Source organism: Spinacia oleracea, chromosome 3 (genome assembly GCF_020520425.1).
Source record: "Spinacia oleracea cultivar Varoflay chromosome 3, BTI_SOV_V1, whole genome shotgun sequence".
Classification (NCBI taxonomy): Eukaryota; Viridiplantae; Streptophyta; class Magnoliopsida; order Caryophyllales; family Amaranthaceae; genus Spinacia; species Spinacia oleracea.
The window spans coordinates 134941548-134960717 of record NC_079489.1 but is presented as its reverse complement, the minus strand read 5'-3'; the positions used below and the strand labels follow the sequence as shown (position 1 = coordinate 134960717).

Below are 19170 nucleotides of genomic sequence, written 5' to 3'. Positions count from 1 at the left end.
ACTGTGGGATGGTTAAACTTTATGGTGCGACGTAGGCTTGTGTGGCCTAACAACATGTATTAGAACATTTCTCCAGGTGTTGGGGTATCATTATCATTTTTTGCATTCACTAGTGGAAAAAGTACCTGTTGAGGGGGGCATTTTGGGCTTATGGAGGCGAACATAGCCCGCTTCGACAGACGTGGCTTCAACAGCTCACTTAGCTGTTGAGGCGGGCTTTGTTCGCCTCAACAGGTCATCTGTTGTGGGGGGCTTTCAAAAGCCCGCCTCAACAGCTCAAAACCAAAGGGAAAAATAAGGACCTGTTGCGGGGGGTATTACCAAAAGCCCGCCTCAACAGACACCTCTGTTGAAGCTCACTTCTTAAATGCCCCCCACAACAGACCTGTATTTTTGCGCCAATACCTGTACATTGGCGCCATAAATTCATATGTTGTTGAGGCGTACATTAAAAGCCCCCTTCAACAACATTAATTTTTTTTTTCCCAAATTCTTTTAAAATATAAAATAGGTGGCAATAACCAAATCTATATATATACACCATTGAGTATTGAAACCTGTACACCAATCAACACCAGAATAGCAAAGGTATGAATCTGCTTATTTTTTATTAATAAATCATTAAATTAACTTCATTTATATTAACCCAATAGAGAAAAGCGTATAGTACGTACGTTTACAATTTTTAAACACCTAGCTAGCTAGTCTAACAAATTAAAACTAATATTAACAAATAAAGACAAAAGGCTAGAGAGCTAGTCTAACAAATTTCTCTAATCTGGCCACTTAGCTCCCTTTAGATCATGCATTACAAACCTTAATTAAGGCCGTGTTGACTTTCTTCCAATCGACTCGATCCCTGCAAGATGGAAGGAAAATATATGAGTACCAAAGTTTACACTAACGATATTATCTTTACATTCCATTGGATCATAAAAAGATATAGTTGCAGACTATAGAGATAATTAAATTGTTCAAAACCATGCAGCTAAACTGTACTTCTAATTGCTCTGTGAGCATTAAAGTGTCCACGAAAGCTGATGCCTGTCAAACCATGATTAGTTGGTTAATTTGAATATGTCGTGGTTTGTAAATCTAGGGCCCCCAAGTGAAGCCCTTCCTTAACGTAGACGGCAAACAAATAATACTGCTAGCTTCCTGATACTATTACGTTTAAAGGTCTCATTCATTCGAGGTTCGTACATTCAGAAAACTTAAAGTGACTAACAGATAATCTATCAACCAAAATTTGATGATGATATATATGAAACCCGAAGTTTCTCATACTTCCTTGGACTGACTGTGCTGTGAAATCGCTGTCAGTATTAGATAAAAAATCTGAACACAATTAGTTATTCAGAAACATACATGATCAGTAGATCAATGATTTTGGCGGAAACTGTCTTCATACCTAATCCAAATTATTGGAAGAGTATGAGAATACTAATCTTTATATAAATGTATATTTGATTACAAAGTGAGAGTGTACTGACAGCTAATCAGAATACTAATTTGTATTAAACAACTAATCAGAGTGTACTGTTAGGAGAATGTTGTTTTCAGAGATAAGTTCCAACATTAGTTTCTAGTCTAATAAACTACTCTAGATGGATTCTGCACTTAGCTAGCTGAATACAGTAATCCTGCAGACCAATGTCCAATAGTTCGACATCGGATACGTGTACGTGTTCTACTGTTAAGCATGGAAAATGACAGCAATTTCAATGAGATTTATGACCTAAGAGTGCATGTTATAGCATCAGCTGAAAGATTATGTGAATTCATGGAAAATAGGAAAGCGAGGAAGAGAATAGAGTTAATTACATGAAATAGTGGAAGAAAAGAACATATATAAAATATTACCGTTATTGTGCCCCCCACATAACATTTTCATCTATTTTCCTATTTTCCAGGTGGTAAAAAACAATTTTTTTTAAAAAATTAGGTGGTAAAATACAAGTTTTAGTTTTTTAGGTGGTAAAAAACAATTTATCCAAGACAATAACGAGCTAAGTAAATAGATTCCCCACTGTAACAACAATATGTTCTAGCTAGTTCTAATCAGGAAGCTAAAGTGTCCTTACCTTGATGTCTGGATGAGTTAAAATATACACTCCAAGAGATGGATCTAGAGTGAAACCATTAACACCGCTTCCAGTACTCAAAACAAGCTGTAAAAACAACAAAAACTGCCATGTTTTAACCACCTCAATTTAAACAAAGAAATAAATGAGAAAAAGAAAGAAAACAGGAGGAGGCTGCCATATAATTTGATTTCTACAATTTTGCAAATTCAAACAGATAAAACAATTCAACACAATGACGGACCAAGCAAGTACGAAGGAAACAGTTAGCACACAAAATGATAATATTTTTTTTCCTTGCTTTGCTGCTATAGTTTACCAATCTGCTATACTTAGCACTAGAATACGTGGGCATCACCGGCAGTATATCTTGAGATCAGCTGAGGCAACATAACCTCACTCACAATAGACAACATTAATGTCCTAAATCACAGGTTTCGATTAGAAAGAACTAGCTGTTTACTGCAAAGGAAACTTCAACAAACACACAGAATAATTTCCTTCAATAAATGTAAGAGCAAACCCATTTTCTGCACTATAGTTCTCAAGCAGCAGAAAACACTAGCGCTCTGAAATACACAAGTCCAACATGAATACACTTAATCACATCATACAAATAACGATCTGCTTTCTGCAATACGTCCAAAGTTTTAACAAAACCTAGAAAACGGATCGAAGAAGAAACTACTTCGATTTTATCAGATCGAAACAACAGCAACACATCATCATATACCATCCCAAAGAAACCCCTTGACGTCTTTCCACATCATACACCATTCAGACTTCAATACCAGCATTATTAAGGCAGAACCTTGATAAATAATGCTATTCAGGAATATAAATAAGGCAAAATGAAAGAGCACGTTTATACATCACTGCTCAATCTGAACTTATCGAAAAATGGGTTATAGTAGTGTTAAGTTAAACTGAACTTATTGGAATTCAACTGAGAAAAAGTGAAATTCTAAAGAAAAATAAATATAAATAAAACATGGGATAACATTATTATTGGTGACATTAAGATTTCATTAAATTGTTACATTTAGTTCCTGTGAATATATATTAGTAGGAGTAGTACTGTAGTAATATATAGGTCTCTAGTCTCTAGTAGTATATTAGTAGGAATAGTACTGTAGTAATATTTAGATTTCATTAAATTGTTCATTTGGCCAGAGACACGACTCTGATTTGTAAACAATAGCAAAAGGCTAGACCTTGCAGTATCTCGTCCTCACTCCTCAGCCTATCAAGTCTAAATCAGAAACCTTAAATCAACAAAATAAGGCCAGTGTAAACATATAATTCCATCTAGAAGAAGCATGTTAATTAGAAGATTAAAGAATATCCTTAACCAAACACAAGAATGCAAACATAGAGGCAATTTTGAAGATCTTCACAACCATCGGTGATACCCTCCCCGCCTGAACCAAATAGAAAAAGGACTCAACGACCAGACAACCCATAATAGTATAATACTCAATGTGAGCACGACAAATAGAACAACCTAGTAATGGCTATGAAAGCTGCAACATACATGAATCTCTAAAAAGCAGTAATGGCTATGAAAAGGACTAGCTAACTTGAAATTCGGGATTGAAGCCTATACCAATCAACAACAACTTCTGGTCAAATCTGTTCAAAAGAGTAACTTATCATATGTGCCAACTAGAACTTGATGCATTGGAGCAACTATAAGTTCAAACGTGAAAGCAACAAAATATGTATTGCTAGAAACAATAGGCTAGTAAAACACTCAACAGACCACCAAATATATAAGGAACAAACTCGCAATTTGTAACAAAAAGTTAAAACGGACAAAAATAAAAAAAACAAGATAAAACCATGGATTCAAATTTCAAAATGGGCAAGTCGACAAGAAATTCCAAGTTAATATCCAATATTGATCAATGTCACACACACGAACAACAAAAGTCTAATCTCACACAAGTTGACAACTCCACAACCAGGATTACAAAAAACAATCAGATAATCTACATAACGTACCTCAGAGCCATGCTCCATATGGAACGTCTCTTGTACTCCACCAGGCACTATGATACAACTGTAACCTGAAGCCAGACGAGATTTAAAATTCTTTCTAGTTGCTGGAGATAGACCCAACCATGTCCATATATGCCTCAAAAAAGGAGTGTAGAATATCTAGCCATCAGAAAGAGGTAAGACTAATGATAAGAGAGAAAAATAGGAGGTCAGAAAATTTAGGACTTAGGCATGTAGGACTTACAACAGTACTAGCAAAGACGTTAATTTTCGAGAAAGGAAGAAAAACTGTAAGATCAGCAAGAGAAACAACACCAATTGGCAACACCGAATGAGGCTCATAGCCAAAAACTGCATATAGCAAGGCACATAACTTTAGTTTAGTGCCTTAAAAAGGATAACTGTGTTGCACATGCAATCAACCTCAATCCAGCAATACAGCATACCTAATATCCCGAATGGACCATAACAACCATCTTAAAGTGTACATAAGTGGTTAAGGAACAAAATCAATGAAAAGTCAAAACCTTCTCTTTTCTGTATGAAATCTAATATACTCTAGACTGGTAGGATTACAAAACTTTCCTGGCAGCATCAGTTCTAGTCAATGATCACCTTATTCTGAACATATACAAGCACATAAGTTCATAACCACTAAGAATGACTTTGTTTGTCAACGCGGGTCACGCAAGTGAAATTCATATCCGATAATGATCAATCTCACGCAAACGAACAACAAAACCGCTAACTCGCTGACACAAACTATCAAATACTCATCAGACAGATTAACATCAAAACAACAATCCTAAACCCAAAATAATGGACAAACAAAGTTTGAAATAGAAGATTGAAACAAGTAGAGTAGTTTGAGGAGTGTTACCCAAAGGGAGACGATAGTATCAAGAACCCAACCGAGTTGGCCAATGAAAGTAAGATAAGTCAATCCCACAACTACCATCATCTCATCATACAAAAAAAGCAGTAATAAAAGAAGACCCCATCCACCCAATCCCCATCCCCGGCCAGAACAAAAACAAAAAAGAATCAATTATAAACTAACAATTGAACTAGAAAACCACAAATATCAAACCCTAATTTGTAAATTCATCCAATATTGGAACATTAGCCTAAACTTTCTGCATAATCAACTCATTATGCTCAACTAATTGAAGGGAAACTGAATTTTAAGACCAAGCAAAACAAGAATCAATTAAAAGCTCACCTTGACAGATTGCGTCACTGTGTGAAACAGAGTCAACCGAGATAGGGAAGACGACGGTCGGGGGCGACTACTATGGAAGAGGAGGCGAGGAAGGTGGTGGTGGTGGTGGAGGCGCGCGGTGAGGAGCGGTGCGAACTCGCCTGCAGATTGCACTAGAAGCGTACTTGCTTTGTTTGAATATAGAGATTTGAAGGGATTGTTTTATCGGTTTGGCGATGAGAAGCTATGTTTTTATTGTTTTAAATTTCGTGAATATCGGTTGAAGCGAACAAAACAAAGCCCGCCCCTTTAGACTAGTATCTATTGAGGCGGGCAATATAAAGCCCCCTCCAACAAGTTCTATTGAAGCGAACTCTAAAAAAGCCCGCCCCAACCTGTTAGTAAATTTTTTGACCCGTGTTGACTAAGTGGTTGTTGAGGCCCACTTATATATGCCCCCCTCAACAAGGGGGCTACAACAGGGGTTTTTTCCACTAGTGATTGGAGTATTTCGCCACGCCTCGTTCAGGTACTCGAATAAGTGTAGCATCTTCTGCGTGGGTTTGCACGGCTTATTACTTCGTTCGATGCGAGGATTCATAGGTGTTTCTTTCTTATTTTTATATCTGGGCAAAACTTGGCTAGCAGAAAGATTCGGCGCCCAGGCTGGGGCGTCAAAGATAACGGCGCCCAGCTCTGGGCGTTGAAAATGATTTCTGGGTATATTCTGACTATTCTTATCCTTGATTTTTTCTTTCGCTTTTGCTCTGGAACGAGGTAGACTGTGTAACGGGCGCTTGTAGGGCGAGCGTTATGTGCAGTAGTTTGATCGGAGTTTTGGTGACTCGCAATATTCAGTTACCCTTTGTTAGTGGGGTGACTTTATATATTCTAAGTAGTGCTTTAGAATTTGGGAGGGGTTGCAGCCATTCTAAGGTTCGTTTTACACGATTAAAGCTTAGGATTGTGCCCCTGTGATGTATGTATAGCATTAGCGTAGCGAATTTGCGATAAAATCGTCATTTCGAGCATTTTCAGAGTGTTTTTCTCAAGCCCCCAATGGTAGCTACGGGATTGGCTTGGTGCTATAATGCTTTGCATACGTTTTTATGCATTCATGGTGACACAGATCATGAATAGTTTGAACCAGACTCGTTTAGTGCGGGGTATGTTCGAGTAGTGATTTGCTACTTCTCTTGTAAATGTCGTATTGTGCGACATTGCCATGGTCAAGGTAGTCACATGTTGAAGTGTGCCTTGAGTAAAATCTAGGTGCCTTTCTTTACCCATAATCATATTTAAAAATCTTTTTGACTCACTTGCAACGTTGAGATGGACGCACACTAAGCTTAAACCAACGACACTTTATTATGTTCGAAGAAGTCTTTAAATATCATTTGAAAATTATTTAAAATCCGAGTCCTACTGTGTACAATCCGAGGTGTCCTAAGTAGGTTGACTTATAGAAGGGTTCGTACAGGATTACATGAGTGAATCATAATACTGTTACGATTTTGGAATGCTGTATAAGAATTTGCTGGAAGCCAGGGTGCAGGTGTCAAGATATTACTTGTGCCCATTTGGCATATGCTTTTAGGCTTTTAGGGCCATCTTTTCCAGAATTGCGGGAATATAAACCGTTTTCAAATGGACTTAGATTTACTTGGTGTATGTCTGCACAAAAGGTCAAGGTATACTTAGTTCTTTCCCTATCTCTTTCATTTCAATCTTTTAGCCCCCAGTTGCTATTATGTTTCCCATTAACGATGCTTTTTAAATTTCGATTTTAGATGTCCGTGTCATATGTCTGAGTAGGGTGAGCCTTGGTTAAGTGCCAAGTCCTATTCACAATGTCTGTTTCTTTTTTTCCAAAGGGGATTAGCATGCATTTGAATTACCATGAACGGGTGCCCTGAGTTCGAAGGAACGATGGGGCAATGCCGTAGAACAATTCTCTTTATTGCAAGCTTAGTGCCTTTACTACTTGTTGGCGATTATGACTGTGTCTAGGGGTGAAAGAAGGTCTTTAAGCGAACGACTATGTCTATTGGTGAAAGAAAGTCTTTAAGTGAGTTAGTTCGCTTTTAGGGAGGGTCAAGTCGAATACTTTAGAGGTCATGGACGCTTGCGCTAGCCCCCATTCAATTGAGGCAAAGTGATCTTTTGAGTCTTGGCTAAGTGCCTAGGAGTGTGAGTGCTCCTTCCGGCGAGGGTACGTGCCCTTATTATTTTTCGATGTTGTGAGGGGGTCGAAAAATCGCGAGGCTAATGCGTGACCTTGTCCCTCGTGGGTGTGACGATTCTTTTTATTCAATCAAGTGTAATTGGATTTCCTGTGAGTATACACCCAATTGACTAGTAATATAGGAGTCACCATTCAGTTTTTAACGATAATGAGAAAAACTGACAAAACCCGGTTATCGTGACATAAAGGGAGTGCAATTATGTTTGACCACGACGGCCGTAGGTTCCCTTGTGATCCCTGGTGTGGGGATCTCTCAATATACACCCGCAAGGTAGAGATTGAGGGTTCGGGGGACTGTAACTACCGAGAGGAGTACTTCGCTCGTCGATAACTCCAGAGGAAGAATATCCTTACTAGCTCAGCATAAATAATTGAAGGGACATGCGTTAACTATTAAACTAATCTGAGTTGATTTTAGCAATATGCAACATATAATACTAATTCGATCGCGATTATCTGATTTAAATAGCATTAAGGGACCTAGCATGATAATCCGATTTCCCAAAAATATTATATTTGTTAGGCGTGATAGAACAATCAGATTTAGGTTAGTTTAACAGTTCATAAAAAGGGCGAGGAAAGCAGTTAAATCATCGAAAAGGGACACGTTACGACGCACCCTTGAGAGGTGCGTCACGGTTCTCAGAAAACTAACCACTTTGACTTTTCTATTTCTCCTTTTTATTTAACGAATCTCAATTATGGGACAGGATACGTTTTGTTCGATTTATGGATCGATTGCGACAGAACGCGTGAACAGTTTCGCAGCGAGAGGCTTAGGCTAAGGGTTGGAGTCAATACTCAGAATATAATTGTGTGTCGTTGTGTGTTCTTTCACGTCGAACTTAGGGGTCTATTTATAGGAAAAAGTGGCGTAGAAAGATAGTTTTTCAGGAATTTGAATACGAAACGGGTCAGGAAAAGAATCCGTCCCAGGTATTTTCGGCGCCCAGCTCTAGGCGCTGGAATTTTCGGCGCCCAGGGCTGGGCGTTGAAAATAGGGTCTGGCAGAATTATTTGGTCAGATTCGGATTCCTGAAATCCGTAGAGTTTGAGATTAATTCGAGTCTTTTAGTGCGTATCAATTTTGTGATGGAATGCATCTGGGCCCGTTACGAACTCTAGGCTCGTTAGGATTTTAATTAATACGTAACTCTTATTTCTGAACCATATTAGGAATAGGATTCTCGCAGTTTTCTATCTCATTTAGGATTTATGTTGGAATGCAACACCTAATTCTGACAGGTTTCTATCTTTTATGATTTGCCACTTTTAGAAGCTACCTTTTACGACATTTACTTTTTTTAGCAGGTTTCCAAAAATAGCAGGTTTCGGGTGAAATGAAATGGGGAATCGAGATTCGTTTATTTTATAGGAGATGCGTTGTCAAGTGGAGTTTTTATGCTTTCATCATCGAACCTTTCCCTTGCGGGAACGGGGACAAAAGTAGGTGTGTACAGTTAGCCCCCACTTTGACTGAGTCTTGGAGTAAGACGATGGTCAAAGTATTAGACGGAGTGCGTCACACAAGCCATGGTGTATGTGACCTGTTTTGCGAGGGTCTCACGAGCCCCCGAGTGATAACATTTGACTTAAGGGTCATCACTTGAAGTGTCGACATATCCCTCACGTGTCATTGGGATTTGTCAACTGATAGTATAGAAACTTCCTCACTTTGTCATTGGAAGAATCTAAAGGTGCGTAGAAACTCCCTCACTTTGTCATTGGGAGTAACTACAGAGTTTTTTTTTCGGAATCAAAGCTATAAAGTGTAATTGGGCCTGGCCAAGCCCAATCACGAGGTAAAACGTTTTTTTAAAAATATTCTCATTTTCAGGGCTAGCTAAACGAGAAAACCCCCTTGTTTTTATAGGACGTAAAACGAAGGAAAATCCAGCACATCGTTCTTTTTTGGACAAACGGAAAACCAATCCTTTAATTTTTGGAAAAAGGGAAAACTGAAAAAAGTTATCGCTGCAGCGACTAAGGACCTGCGCGGTTAGTGACGCAGACCCCGCCCGCTGAAGGTGGGCAAGCCTGTCCGCTGAGGGTGGACGCCCCGTCCGATAGAAGTGGATGAATCTGTTTTGATGTTTTGAAAATAAGGACTTACGGGGTTTGTGACGTAGACCCCGCCCGCTGAAGGTGGGCGAGCCTGTCCGCTGAGGGTGGACGCCCCGTCCGATAGAAGTGGACGGATCTGTTTTGATGTTTTGAAAATAAGGACTTACGCGGTTTGTGACGTAGACCCCGCCCGCTGAAGGTGGGCGAGCCTGTCCGCTGAGGGTGGACGCCCCGTCCGATAGAAGTGGACGAATCTGTTTTGAAATTTTATTTTGTTTTTTTTGAAAATAAGGACCTACGTGGTTTGCGCCGTAGACCCCGCCGGCTGAAGATGGCTAGCCTGTTTGTGTTTTGAAGATCTCATTTTTTGAAAACTGAGGACCTGCGCGGTTAGTGACGCAGACCCCGCCGGCTGAAGATGGCGAGCCTGTTTTATTTTGAAGATTTTATTTTCTTTTCATTTTCGAAAACTGAGGACCTGCGCGGCTAGTGACGTAGACCCCGCCCGCTGAAGGTGGGCGAGCCCTGTCCGCTGAGGGTGGACGTCCCTGAATTCGTTTTTTAATTTGGAACTCGCGTGCTTCGATTTTGCCTGATTGAGGTGGGCAAGTCCCTATTTCAGTTTTTTCTTGTGATTTGTTTTTTTGAGAATTTCTTTTTATTCATTCTTGTAGGAGCGAATTTCTTTCGAGCGAATACTTTTAGACTTGTACTGTGGGATTATAGTGCAACGCAGGCTTGTGTGGCCTAACGGCGTGTCTTAAAACATTCCTCCAAGTGTTGGGATATCATTATTTGGAGTACTTCATCGTGCTGAATCGTTCAGGTGCTCGAACAAGTGTAGCACGTTCTGCATGGGTTTGCACGGCTTATTACTTCGTTCGATGCAATGATTCATAGGTGTTTCTTTCTTATTTTTGTATCTGGGCAAAACTTGGCTAGCAGAAAGATTCAGCGCCCAGGCTGGGGCGTCAAAGATAACGACGCCCAGCTCTGGGCGTTGAAAATGATTCCTGGGCAGAATTTTGACAGTTTTTTTTTTTTTTGATTCTTTTTTTTTCTTTCGCTTTGCTTTGGAACGATGTAGACTGTGTAACGGGCGCTTTATAGGGCGAGCGTTATGTGCAGTGGTTTGATCGGAGTTTTGGTGACTCGCGATTTTCAGTTACCCTTGTTAGTGGGGTGACTTTATATATTCTAAGTAATGCTTAGAATTTGGGAGGGGTTGTAGCCATTCTAAGGTTCGTTTTGCACGATTAAAGCTTAGGATTGAGCCCCTATGACATATGTATAGCATTAGCGTCGAGAATTTGCGATAAAATCGTCATTTCGAGCATTTTTAGAGTGTTTTTCTCAAGCCTCCAATTGTAGCTACGGGATTGGCTTGGTGCTATAATGCTTTGCATACGTTTTTATGCGTTCATGGTGACATGGATCATGAATAGTTTGAACCAGACTCGTTTAGTGCGAGGCACGTTCGAGTAGTTATTTGCTACTTCTCTTGTAAATGTCGTATTGTGCGACATTGCCATGGTCAAGGTAATCACATGTTGAATTGTGCCTTGACCAAAAGTTAGGTGTCTTTCTTTACCCATAACCATATTTAGAAATCTTTTGACTCACTTGCAACATCGAGATAAACGCATACTTAGCTTAAACCAAACAACACTTTATTATGTTCGAAGAAGATTTTGAAAATTATTTGAATTCCGAGTCCTACTGTGTACAATCCGAGGTGTCCTAAGTAAGTTGACTTTATAGAAGGGTTCGTACAGGATTACATGAGTGAATCAAAATACTGTTACGATTTTTGGAATGCTGTCTAAAGATTTGCTGGAGGCCAGGGTGCAGGCGTCAAGATACACTTGTGCCCGTTTGGCATATGCTTTAGGCTTTTAGGGCCATCTTTTCCAGAATTGCGCGAATATAAACCGTTTTCAAATTGACTTAGATTTACTTGGTGTATGTCTGCACAAAAGGTCAAGGTATACTTAGTTCTTTCCCTAGCTCTTTCATTTCACTCTTTTAGCCCCCAGTTGCCATTATGTCTTCCCATTAACGATGCTTTTCAAATTTCGATTTTAGATGTCCGTGTCATATGTCTGAGTAGGGTTAGCATTGGTTAAGTGCCAAGTCTTATTGACAATGTCTGATTTTTTCCAAAGGGGATTAGCAAGCATTTGAATTACCATGAACGGGTGCCCTGAGTTCGAAGGAACGATGGGGCAATGCCGTAGAACAATTCTTTTTTTTTTTTTTCGCAAGCTTACTGCCTTTACTACTTGTTGGCGATCATGACTGTGTCTAGTGGTGAAAGAAGGTCTTTAAGCGAGTTAGTTCGCTTTAGGGAGGGTCAAGTCGAGTACTTTAGAGGTCATGGACGCTTGCGCTAGCCCCCATTCAATTGAGGCAAAGCGATCTTTTTTTGAGTCTTGGCTAAGTGCCTAGGAGTGTGAGTGCTCCTTCCGGCAAGGGTACGTGCTCCTTCCGGCAAGGGTACGTGCCCTTTATTATTTTTCGATGTGTGCTCATTTTGGCATCTTGGTGACTTGGATTCTTCCTTTGACTTTTCTTTCGACTGGGGTTGCAAGTAATTAAATTTCAATAAGGGACTCTATTTCTTATTCTTGTTTTTCTATAGGCTTTAATATATTTGCAAATTGGTTGGACCGAATCATGGATTGCCTACGTATCCGCCTTAAATTTTAATTTGGAATCAGGTCTTGCGTAGTTCTTAGCCTAGAAAATGGTTTCTTAGAATGCCGATTTTAAACAAGTACGTTTTGAGGTGGAAACATATTATTTGAAACGGTAGAATAAGTGAAGTTTTTTATTATTTTAATCCGCTGCCTTGCCGTAAGCCAAAAATATAACTCTTATATTTTTTTTTGAGTACATGTATTTTTTGGTGGTATGTTAGTACATGTATTTTTTGGTGGTATGTATTTTTTTTTGGTGGTACGTATATCTGAATACGTGTTGTACCCCCCAAGTGTTCGTTATTTTTCCGTGCATGTGCGGATAAAATGACGAGCACTTCTGGACAAATTTTAGCAAGCAGAGAGAATCGGCGCCCAGGCAAGGGCGCTAAAGATTTCGGCGCCCAGCCCTGGGCGATGAAAATTATTTCTGGGCGGATCTTTTTTTTTTTGGTGCGCTAAATACTTCTTTATTTTTCTTTTTAGACTAACTTTAGAGGCGCTTTTGCAAAGTTTCTTTTTTATTATTCACATTTTATTATTTTTTGCACTTTTCATTTGTTTTCCTTTTTTTTGTTTGTGACTCAAGACGGTTTGAAAGATGGGTTGAATGGGATAGGGTAATTTGTATAGGTATTGGTCAAGCATAAGGATTACATCAGCTAGGATTCACATTTTACGGCCTCAGGCTAGTGTCACGAGTTTACATCAATCAAGGCCAATGAGTAGCATAGGGACGGCTCAAGGGTATACCAACAGGACGTATCCAAACCAGTTATATGGTCATTATGCTAATGGTGGTGTAAGAGAAGGTTTGGATTTTTGAAATGATGGGCATGACGCAGGTGTCAATGGCCGTGCGTGGTTTGCGGTTGATAACAAGTTCAAAAACAAGAGTTGAGGTAATGGTTTCTTGGGTTATGGCAATGAGAACATGGATGGGTTAAATGAACTGAACAGGGACCCCATAGCGAAGGCGTCTAAGAGCATAAGGATTGGAAAGGGTAGACATCGTAGAATTTTATGATTTGGATTGGTTGACTCAATTCTTTTCCTTCGTTTACTTGGGTAGATTTCGCACTTTGGGAGGTACGGGCTAAGTATTTCATGGCTCTTTTCGCTCTCCCTTTTCTCTTTCTCTTTTTTTCTTTTTGCTTGGGATTTCTCCCCAACATAAATCCTTCAATCAATTTTTTGTTTGGGCTAAAAGGTAGATGGTTGTGGTCTTTGAGTCACGAGGCGAGACTGAGTGAGCCTCGTTTGGTAGGCCTATAGTGGACCTTTAACTTTAGTAGGCCTAGGGTGGACCTTTAGTTTTAGTGGGCCTAGGGTGGACCTTTTAAATTGTCTTACTTTGGAAGCGTATTTAGTCGTTTCTTAAAAGGTGCAAATAGCGTAGATTCAAAATGTTGTTTTTACCTTATTGAACTTTAACGAAAGAATTACATCGAAAATAATTTTTTTTTTGTTTCTTTTCAGACTCCAGTTTCTGGGATTTAATTGGAAGTTGTGATTTAGACTCGAACTTTCATTAATTTTTCAGATTATAACCCGTGTATGAATACAGGGAAGTGGCCTAGACTAAAAGTAATGGCGTGGCGTAAGCCTATAATACTTGACCAAGCAAACTTTCAGACTTAGGCTAATTGGACCATAACTTTCGTTGGTTGACACTTTTAGATTTTAACCCTTTGGTGTTCATTTGTCATGCGCCATTTTGCTTAATTTTGGCAAGGTAGTTAATTGGGGAGATCGAATTTTTATCTTTGCAAGACTAGAATCATTAGTGCGGCTTCTCTCTTAGTGTGTATTGCATTACCCCAATGGTAGTCCTATTGGTATGCCGATTTGGGTATTTTCATGGTTGGTCATGTTGCATTCATGGGAAATCTTTTAGTCCGTACTTAATAGTATTTCAAGGAGTGAGTGACTCGAGAGGACTATGATAGTCGTGACCCAATGTGATTATAAGCCTTGAGGCCATTAATTTTTCTTGCCAATGGTATTGACACCTTAGGTTCACTTTGGGGTTGTGCGACTATGGGGGATGATTTCCAGAATGTGACTGTTTCCATTTTGCAAATACTATAGTATATTCTTTTTATTGGTGAGAGAGTATTGAGGCCGTGGATTCTTAGCAAGGGATGACAATTACATATGGGTGCTTATTGATTTAAACGTTAGGAAGGGAGACTCAATATGGTTTAACCTTTAAATTGCAGAGCGACACCAACCATTAGGACCGATTCTTATGGATAAGACAACTAAGACTTAGGATTTAGATTGTACTTTGGCATAGCCTAGCCTGGACTCGGATTTTATGTATTTTTTTATTTGAACATTTATTTTTTCTTGAAGACTTTATTCGAACGTTTATTTTTTGAATACTTTGCCCATATGACATTCATAATTATTAGCATGTTCGGTTTTGATGCCGAGCATTGTCGTCGTAGGAGGCCTAATCAACGACACAAAGAGTTATTTATTTTTTAGTCGCTTTTAGAGTCGAGTGCCTTTTCATACGCCCTTGCAGCAATTTTTACGAAAAGTTTTTTTTTGCTACGTATATTTTTTCATGCGCGGGCACCGAGGCTGTTGTGCCTGACCATAAGGCCAGGCAGCAACTTCAGCGCCCAGCAGTGGGCGTGAGAAATTTTGGCGCCCAGCCAGGGGCGTTGAAAATGCGTACCTGGCTGGTTCTCGTTTTCTGTTTGCGTATACTTTTGTTTATGCGACCTCGATTTGCGTGCTTGCCTAATAACGTCCTTTGCGCGTTGTGCAGCGTTTTGTGGGATTCGTTACAGGCCATCCCGAGCGTCGCTCATTTTTGTGGCGATCATTCGGGTTTGCGGAACACGTGTTTCGGTATAACCCTTTGGCAAATTAGTCTACGAATGTTTGGGCAATTTTTAAGGTCGTTGGTTTTCTAGGATAGTTTGTCGCACACAATCACATATTTCGCTACACATAACTACATTACAAACATGGATTTGAAAATTAAATATGCCACGTAGTTTATGATAGGCTTCTATGGGTAGTTTGTTTGCGCCTGGCTTGGTACCGCTTCTATCGTAGATCCAACACATGCCCCGGTCGAGGTAGTGTCTTCAACAGACGAATTTCGCTCAAGAGGCCGACCCGCAAGTGCAAGCCAAGGGGGCATGCAGGCGAGAGGGACCTAATGAGCGATTGGGTTCGGGATTGGTGTACTACCTGCACAAGTACCGAGTGGGAAACATGCGCGGCGTATGCACCCCCCTATTGGCGAAAAAAGGTATCCTTAGTCCCAACTCCCGAGGGAGCCGAGATTCGTTATGATGTTCTGCCCGTTCACATTGCTGATTTTCAGGTCGTCCCAACTTGATGGGGAAATAAACGTGGGGTAGGATCGTTTCACCCTTCGGCTATTTTGATTACCTACAAGCACGAGTATTTCCTTCAGTATCCCCAGTGGAGTCGCCACTGTGAGGGGGTCGAAAAAGCGCGAGGCTAATGCGTGACCTTGTCCCTCGTGGGTGTGACGATTCTTTTTATTCAATCAAGTGTAATTGGATTTCCTGTGAGTATACACCCAATTGACTAGTAATATAGGAGTCGCCATTCAGTTTTTAACGACAATGAGAAAAACTGACAAAACCCGGTTATCGTAATATAAAGGGAGTGCAATTATGTTTGACCACGACGGCCGTAGGTTCCCTTGTGATCCCTGGTGTGGGGATCTCTCAATATACATCCGCAAGGTAGAGATTGAGGGTTCGGGGGACTGTAACTACCGAGAGGAGTACTTCGCTCGTCGATAACTCCAGAGGCAGGATATCCTTACTAGCTCAGCATAAATAATTGAAGGGACATGCGTTAACTATTAAACTAATTTGAGTTGATTTTAGCAATATGCAACATATAATACTAATTCGATCGCGATTATCTGATTTAAATAGCATTAAGGGACCGAGCATGATAATCCGATTTCCCAAAAATATTATATTTGTTAGGCGTGATAGAACAATGAGATTTAGGTTAGTTTAACAGTTCATAAAAGGGCGTGGAAAGCAATTAAATCATCGAAAAGAGACACGTTACGACGCACCCTTGAGAGGTGCGTCACGGTTCTCAGAAAACTAACCACTTTGACTTTGCTATTTCTCCTTTTTATTTAACGAATCTCAATTATGGGACAGGATACGTTCTGTTCGATTTATGGATCGATTGCGACAGAACGCGTGAACAGTTTCGCAGCGAGAGGCTTAGGCTAAGGGTTGGAGTCAATACTCAGAATATAATTGTGTGTCGTTGTGTGTTCTTTCACGTCGAACTTAGGGGTCTATTTATAGGAAAAAGTGGCGTAGAAAGATAGTTTTTCAGGAATTTGAATACGAAACGGGTTAGGAAAAGAATCCGTCCCAGGTATTTTCGGCGCCCAGCTCTGGGCGCTGGAATTTTCGGCGCCCAGGGCTGGGCGTTGAAAATAGGGTCTGGCAGAATTCTTTGGTCAGATTCGGGTTCCTGAAATCCGTAGAGTTTGAGATTAATTCGAGTCTTTTAGCGCGTATCAATTTTGTGATGGAATGCATCTGGGCCCGTTACGAACTCTTGGCTCGTTAGGATTTTAATTCATATGTAACTCTTATTTCTGAACCATATTAGGAATAGGATTCTCGCAGTTTTCTATCTCATTTAGGATTTATGTTGGAATGCAACACCTAATTCTGACAGGTTTCTATCTTTTATGATTTGCCACTTTTAGAAGCTACCTTTTACGGTAGTTACTTTTTTTAGCAGGTTTCCATAAATAGCAAGTTTCGGGTGAAATGAAATGGGGAATCGAGATTCGTTTATTTTATAGGAGATGCGTTGTCAAGTGGAGTTTTTATGCTTTCATCATCGAACCTTTCCCTTGCGGGAACGGGGACAAAAGTAGGTGTCTACAGATGTGTGCTCATTAATTTTGATGACTTGGATTCTTCTTTTGACTTAAGTTTTTCTTTCGACTTGGATTGCAAGTAATTAAATTTCAATAAGGGACTCCATTTCTTATTCTTGTTATTCTATAGGCTTTAATATTTTTGCAAATTGGTTGGACCGAATCATGGATTGCCTACGTATCCGCCTTAAATAGATTTAATTTGGAATCAGGTCTTTCGTAGTTCTTAGCCTAGAAAACGGTTTCATAGAATGCCGATTTTAAACAAGTATGTTCTGAGGTGGAAACATATTATTTGAAATGGTAGAATAAGTGAAGTTTATTATTATTTAAATCTGCTGCCTTGCCGTAAGCCAAAAAATTTGTTTTATATTTTTGAGTACATGTATTTTCTTTTCATGTGTGTTTTTTTGGTACGTATACCTGAATACGTGTTGTACCCCTCAAAGTGTTCGTTATTTTTTCGTGCATGTGCGGATAAAATGACGAGCACTTTTGGACAAATTTTTCAGCAAGCAGAGAGATTCGGCGCCCAGGCTTGGGCGCTAAAGATTTCGGCGCCCAGCTCTGGGCGCTGAAAATGTTTTCTGGGCGGATATTTTTTGGTGCGCTAAATGCTTCTTTATTTTTATTTTTAGACTAACTTTAGAGGCGCTTTTGCAAAGTTTCTTTTTTATTATTCACATTTTTTTTTTTTGCACTTTTCATTTGTTTCCTTTTTTTGTTTGTGACTCAAGACGGCTTTAAAGATGGGTTGAATGAGATAGGAGAATTTGTATAGGTGTTGGTCAAGCATGAGGATTATATCTGCTAGGGCTCACAATTTGCAGCTTCGTGCTAGTGTCACGAGTTTACATCAACCAAGGCCAATGAGCAGCATGGGGACGGCTCAAGGGTATATCAACAGGATGTATCCACACAAGTTATATGGTCATTATGCTAATGGTGGTATAAGAGCAGGTTTTGGAAATAAGGGGTATGACGCACGTGTCAATGGCCGTGCGTGGTTTGCGGTTGACAACGAGTTCAAGAACAAGAGTCTAGGTAATGGTTTCTTGGGTCATGGCAATGAGAACATGGATAGGTTAAAATGAGCTGAACAGGGACCCCAGAGCGAAGGCGTCTAAGAGCATAAGGATTGGAAAGGGTAGATATCGTAGAATTTTATGATTTGGATTGGTTGACTCAATTCTTTTCCTTCGTTTACTTAGGTAAATGTTGCACTACGGGATAAGTATTCCCTGGCTTGCTCTTTTCGCTCTCCCTTTTCTCTTTCTATTTTTTCTTTCTTTTTTTCTTGGGATTCCTCCCCAACATAAATTCTTCAATTTTTAATTTGGGCTAAAAGGTAGATGGTTGTGGTCTTTGAGTCACGAGGAGAGACTGAGTGAGCCTCGTTTGGTAGGCCTATAGTGGACCTTTAATTTTAGTAGGCCTAGGGTGGACCTTTAAATTGTCTTACTTTGCAAGCGTATTTAGTCGTTTATGCAAATAGCGTAGATTCAAAATGTTGTTTTTACCTTATTGAATTTTAACGAAAGAATTACATCGAAAGTAATTTTTTGTTTCTTTTCAGATTCCAGTTTCTGGGATTTAATTGGAAGTTGTGATTTAGACTCAAACTTTCATTAATCTTTCTGATTATAACCCGTGTATGAATACAAGGAGGTGGCCTAGACTCAAAATAATGACGTGGCGTAAACCTATAATACTTGACCAAGCAACTCTCAGAGTTAGGCTAATTGGACCATAACTATTGTTGGTTGACACTTTAGATTTTAACCCTTGGGTGTTCATTTGTCATGCGCCATTTTGTTTAATGTTGGCAAGGTAGTTAATTGGGGAGATCGAATTTTTATTTTTGCAAGACTAGAATCATTAGTGCGTCTTCTCTCTTAGTGTGTATTGCTTTACCCCAATGGTAGCCCTATTGGTATGCCGATTTGGGTATTTTC

At 39.7% G+C, this 19170-nt stretch overlaps 1 long non-coding RNA gene across 2 annotated transcripts; it reads right to left on the bottom strand.

Moving 5' to 3' along the window:
• Nucleotides 1-600: 600 nt before the first annotated feature.
• Nucleotides 601-5780, bottom strand: LOC130470532 (uncharacterized). Of its 2 annotated transcripts, XR_008931117.1 has the most exons (5): nucleotides 5308-5780; nucleotides 4330-4436; nucleotides 4089-4244; nucleotides 2085-2171; nucleotides 601-859 (listed from the first exon to the last, which is right to left on the bottom strand). It is a non-coding gene; the product is annotated as an uncharacterized lncRNA (long non-coding RNA). The 2 variants fall into 2 exon arrangements; XR_008931118.1 differs by lacking the exon at nucleotides 4330-4436.
• Between the last annotated feature and the right edge of the window lie 13390 nt (nucleotides 5781-19170).